Genomic DNA, 6,000 nt, shown 5'->3' with positions numbered 1-6,000 from the left:
ATCATCTTCATCATCCTCGGTATGTCATCACTCTACTTATCAAGAAAACAATCAAGTATTAATAGATATCATGTGTGGTAAGAAAAGATATACCAAGGTCATGAATTCTATAGAATGTAATCAAACAAAATAATATATCTATACCTCATCATCCAACATGCATCATTTATTAAGCTCCACACCATTCTCATGGATCCATTGCCACAAATCAAATTGATTATGATTAAACCTGTATGCATACTCACCCATTATTAGTGAACGACCAACAACCTCTTTCTACATATCAAGTGAATGAAGATAATTTTTAACTTAATGTACTAAAAACATATTAGACTTAAAATATAAAACAAGTCAACTAGCAATTTTACTCACAAAGCACGCTGTGAATGCCAACTTTCCTTCTTGCTCGAAGTGGGAAGGTAAAAAGATGCACGGAGGAAGAGAGATTGAGCTCTTGCAAGACCTCACACACTCACACAAACCCTAGAAGAGAACAAGATGAGATGCTGAAAATTGTTCTCCTTCTTCATCTTCTCAACAAAAGGGTTCTAACAAAAGATAAGGAAAATACAACATAAAATAAGTCAACTAGCAATTTTACTCACAAAGCATGCTATGAATGCCAACTTTCCTCCTCGCTCAAAGTGGGAAGCTGAAAAGATGTAGGGAGAAAGAGATCTTGAGCTCTTGCAAGCACTCAGTCACTCACACAAACCCTAGAAGAGAACACACAAGATGAGAACAAGATGAGAGGCTGAAAATTGTTGTTGTTCTTCTTCTTCTCAACAAAAGGGGTCTAGCAAAAGATAAGGAAAATACAACATAAGTACTAAAGTACTATGTACATGCGGTCCATAATGTGAACACGGTAAGTGAGTGAGATGGCAAGATAAGTATGCCATAACTCAATGGTGGACTAGTAGCTAGTGTAGTCTAGTTTTAGAATCACTGGCAAAGATCTATCATGTCAGCATCCTAACAAACACTCCAGTGATGTAAGTGGAGAAAACAATCACCTAGGCATATTATAAGTGTTAGCTCGTGTTGATCTTGATATCTCAACACTCCCCCTTAAGCTCAACTCCATCTCTATGACTCTAAGCATAGTGCTGAATCTGTAAAGCTTCTCTACTCCCAGGGCTTTCATGAAAATGTGAGCCACCTGCACCTCTGTGCTAACCTACATGAGATCAATGTCTCGTGCTAAGACCCTCTCTCTAATGAAGTGATAGTGGGACTCTATGTGTTTAGTTCGCACATGAAAAATCAAGTTCCTCGCCAACTATATATGCCGAGGTTTTCATAATAGATGGAAACCTATGTGTCAACCTACATTCTCAAATCACTAAGTAGCTTTAGCAATCAAGCTACCTCACATGCTGCCATTGTAGCATCCCTATACTCTGCCTATGTACTTGACAAGGCAATTACTAGCTGCTTCTGGGCTGCTCCAAGTCACAAACACCACTCCCAAAAGAGAACATAAATCCACTGGTAGATCTCCTATCTACTGCAATACTACCAACCCAATTTGCATCAATGTATCCAAACAACTACAACTTTGTATTAGCCTCATAAAAGAGACCATAGTCTATAGTATACTTCACATGTTGCAATGTGTGCCTCACACCATCTAAATGTTGCTTCCGAGGAACCTACATAAACTGGCTCTGCAATCCGACTATATAATGATCATCATGTATATCAAGATACCCACTAAGGAAAAAAATAAGGGCTAATCTTCACTAATTGGCTATTTTTAAGGGTTTTTCCAAAAAAAGATTCACCCAATATCTTAAAACATTCGCCCAAATTTTAGCCGTTTTGAAGGATTTTAGAAAATATTCACCCAATTTCGGACATACATTCACCCCATTTTCTATTTTTTTTAAAATTTATATAGGAGGAATAATCACCAACCCACCTATGCTTCTTTATTCATGGAGGCATCTTATTTTTTTACCTTGATACCCACTATCTTCTTGAACATAGTGGCGTTCTTCAAATCTCACCTACAACTGCACTCAACCTACCATTTGAATCTAATGGCATAGAAATTGGCTTACAATCAGCCATACCATATCTGGACAGCATGTCCAATGCATATTGCCTTTGTGATAGGCATATGCCCTTGGCCGTTCTAATAACCTCAATGCCAAGAAAGTACTTTAGCTCACCCAAATCCTTTTAAGAGAAAGCTTCAAGAAACTTCCTTAGAAAATAGTTCAAAGTAGCATTCATAAGTCATTGTTGGAATATGGCTGGTACATTTGTGAGAGCAAATGACATAACTTTATAAGCAAATACACCATGTTCTATAACAAAAACACTATTAGCTTGATCCTTAAGAGCAATAAAAATTTGATTATATCTTGAGTATTCGTGTAAGAAGCTGTATGCTTCCTTGCCTGCTACACATTCGAGAATGTGTTTTAAATATGGCAAGGGTTAATGGTAACACTTCTCGCACGGGACAGGGGTCCCACATTCGGGGCCTCACCCACACGGATATCCGGATAAGAGACTAATCCGTCGGTTGTTCCAAAACCGAACCTGGAAAAACTTCCTTTACCGGAAAGCACGGGCGATTCCACCAGGATAACTTTTTACTCTAACGTAGTCAAGAACATTTCTGATCGAGCTGATCCAATTACATCTATAAGATACTTGGTCAGATCAAGGGAGAAACTTGCACTTGGATCATTGGGATCAACGCTTTTTTTCCCATTCAAGAGGCACAGCCGTTGATTCCTATCCATAGAACAGTTATACTGTCCGGGATTTATTTTATCTATTGTAAAAATAAAAGTTTGAGTCTCAATTTACGGATCCATCAGTCCAGCCTAACCCCATCCGATCCCATGGGTTAGCCAACCACCCAACCACTGTAGTGATGGGATCCAATTAAGAATTTGGTTAGGTTTTGTCCCGGGTACCAAGGAAAAGAGTTCCAAGGCCCCCTAGCCGGATGTTCATGCAAAAATAAAACTAGTCACACCACTCACACACCCAATATGAAATTGCCTTTTCACAGATTCAACCAGTTTAAAACAATCCTTTAATAAAACCATAGTATCACTGATCACCATCTTCCAATTTATCCAGTTGATTCTTAATTTTCCCATCATTCCTTCATCAGAGTATCTATGGCATCATTGGCAACTAGGACGCTCACCACCTGTCCACACAGGGGCCGTTTCCTAATCCCTAGCCCATAATACTCGGCAATATAATCTCTTATCAAGATGGACTCTCGTTGAAGATCAGCAAGATCAACCAACAGATCCATATAAAGAGCCATGGACTCATCCATTGAAGACCAGCAAGGTCAATCAACCAGATCCATGCCCGATTTCAGAAAACAACTCCTACTCTTGTTTCAATATCTTCCTCGATGCACGCGTGGGTATCCTAGGCGACCCAGAGCCCGAGCACCGTATGGTCAGCACCCTCTAGGATCCTTCGCAGGTGACCTAGCGCTTCACTCATAAGCCGCTTCCTTGGCCCCTCATCCACCGTACCGGAAGCTCACCATTTTAATCGCACCGAGGCTGGTCAAGACCTCGGCCGACCTTGCTACACGAGACGTCCTTCATTGACTCTCCGTCAGCAGTTGTAACTTTATCATCACGACCTTAATCACAAGACGGTCAAAATGCTCCCCCCAGCATTCTTGACATAAAACAATCATTTACAAACAGTATTTACAAATAGCATTTACAAACAGTTTACAATACAATTTCTATTTTAACTTTCATTTTTCCACATTATCCCTCATCAATCTACATTACTTATTCCATATTCCATTTATATGTATACTCATCCTATCACATCATTTCCATCTCATCACTTCAGATTCCTTCACATCACATATCGTATATTCACATCCATACATCCACATCTATATACGTACATTCACATCTACATGCATACATCCACATCTCTATGCATACATCCACATCCACATTCACATTCACCTCCATACATCTACATCTACATGCATACATCCACCTCCACATTCACATCCACATCTACATCTACATGCATACATCCACCTCCGCATCTACATCCACATCTACATCTACATGCATACATCCACCTCCACATCCACATCTACATCTATACGTCTACATCTATATGCATACATCCCTATCTCCATTCCCATCTACATCTATACATCTACATCTACATCTACATGCATCCATCTGTTGCGTGACGATTGAAGATCAATGCAAGGATACAACAAAAAGATACTTAGGGCTCTTGAAAAGAGTTCAAAGTTGTAGATGAATGTGGGAGAGGGCTTGACAATAATCCCACATGGGAACTTTTGGGAGTTCTAGAATTTTTGTATAAAAGGTGGCTCATTTGAGAGCATGGACACATTGGGCAAACTCATGTTTGAGCTCTCTTGAGACTAGCTCTCCCTCTTCTTCCATAGAGGTGCAAGCTCTTCTCTCTCCCCATCTACATTGTTGTAAGTTCTATTCTTTTGTTAATTCAATGCAATGAGTTGATATTTGTCTCTCTTCTCATGTCAATTCTCTTGTGTGCATGTTTCTTATTGAGAGCTTCAAGGATTGTGTGCATGCTAGGGAAATGAGTATTTGAGAATGAAGAATACTTTGATCTTGTGTGAGTAATAGCTAAGCTTTCTTCTTGTTTGGATGTATGGATGAGTGGAATGTGGAGTTGAGTGAGCAATAGCAAGATTGAGCTTGAGTGTGTGTTGAGTCTATGTCATTAGTAGTAGTTTTCTTAGCATTCTCTCCATCAAATGGATAAGCTTTTGTGCACCGGTACGGGTTGAATCCCTAGCTCCGAAAGGGATGCAAATCCCATTGGATTGAGCTAAGTGTGGATCATACTACTCTTGCTACAAGTGAAAGAGTTTTTCCGTCTCTCCATTGGCGCCGCTGCCGGGGAGAAGACTCAGAATCGGTTGAGAAGCTTGCATTACTACCACTATTTCTTTTTGTTTTGAGGTTTAGGGCATTGAGTGTGTGATCTCAAGGGCGCCTTGTGTGTTTTCGGTTTTTTTATTATTAGCAAAAAAAAAATAAAAATAAATTAAAACCTCATTGCGGTAGAGAAATCCCGCCATTAATCGGAATTAAGCACTTTCTGTTGTTGCATTGGTGACGGGGTTTGCGAGTAGTAGATAGGAAGTGTTGGAGGCAGCTTTTCTTTTATTGTTTTGTTTTGTTGTTATTGTGTGGGGAGGCGTTTCCATCAAGCATAGCAAAGAAAAAATAGATATATATATATATATATCTATTACATGTGGCTGGAAAACGGTGTTGGAGATGGCAGTGAAGGCGGCTTTTAAAACAAAATATATATATAAATATATATATGTTATATACTGACGACAGCAGGTGGAAGAAGGCGTCGGCGTAGGCGGCGAAGCAGTGGTGGCCGGGCCTCAGCTGCCTGCTAGCGACGAAGAGAAGGCAGTGGGCCAGCAGCAGGCAGAGGCGAACGCAAGGAGGTGCGGCGGCTGGTGCTTCAGCTGGCTGGCGGGGTCAGGTGACGGCAGCTGAGGCGACCCGCGGGAGAAGTGGCCGGCAGCAGCTGCTAAGCCGACGAGAGGCAGTTGTTGGCAGGTGCGAAGGCAGTGGCCGACAAGCAGAGGCCGGCGAGGAAAAAAAAAGGCTGGGCAGCTGTGGAACGCTGGGCAGAGGAAGCGAAGGCCAGAGAGGCGTGAGCCAGCTGGCTGAAGGAGATGGTCGTGTAGAAGGTGAAGCGAGCGTCGAAGTAGAGGGAACGTCTGAATAGAGGAGGTGGTGACGGCAGTTGGAGTGCGAAGGCTGACTGCTGGAAGCGAATGAAGGAGTAGTAGACGAAGACGACGGCTGCAGGGAGGCAGTTGGAGTGCGAAGGTGACGTGAGCAGGCTGCATCGAGCGGTGGAAGGCTGAAAGAGCAGAGGAGAGGCAGTTGCTGTAGCTGAAAGCGAAGAAGAAGGCGACCCACGTGGTGCGCCAGCGAAGAATCCGGG

The sequence above is a fragment of the Cibotium barometz genome, chromosome 14 (genome assembly GCF_041138505.1).
Source record: "Cibotium barometz isolate CiBa-2024 chromosome 14, ASM4113850v1, whole genome shotgun sequence".
In the NCBI taxonomy this organism is placed as follows: Eukaryota; Viridiplantae; Streptophyta; class Polypodiopsida; order Cyatheales; family Cibotiaceae; genus Cibotium; species Cibotium barometz.
This window is presented reverse-complemented; position numbering follows the sequence as displayed.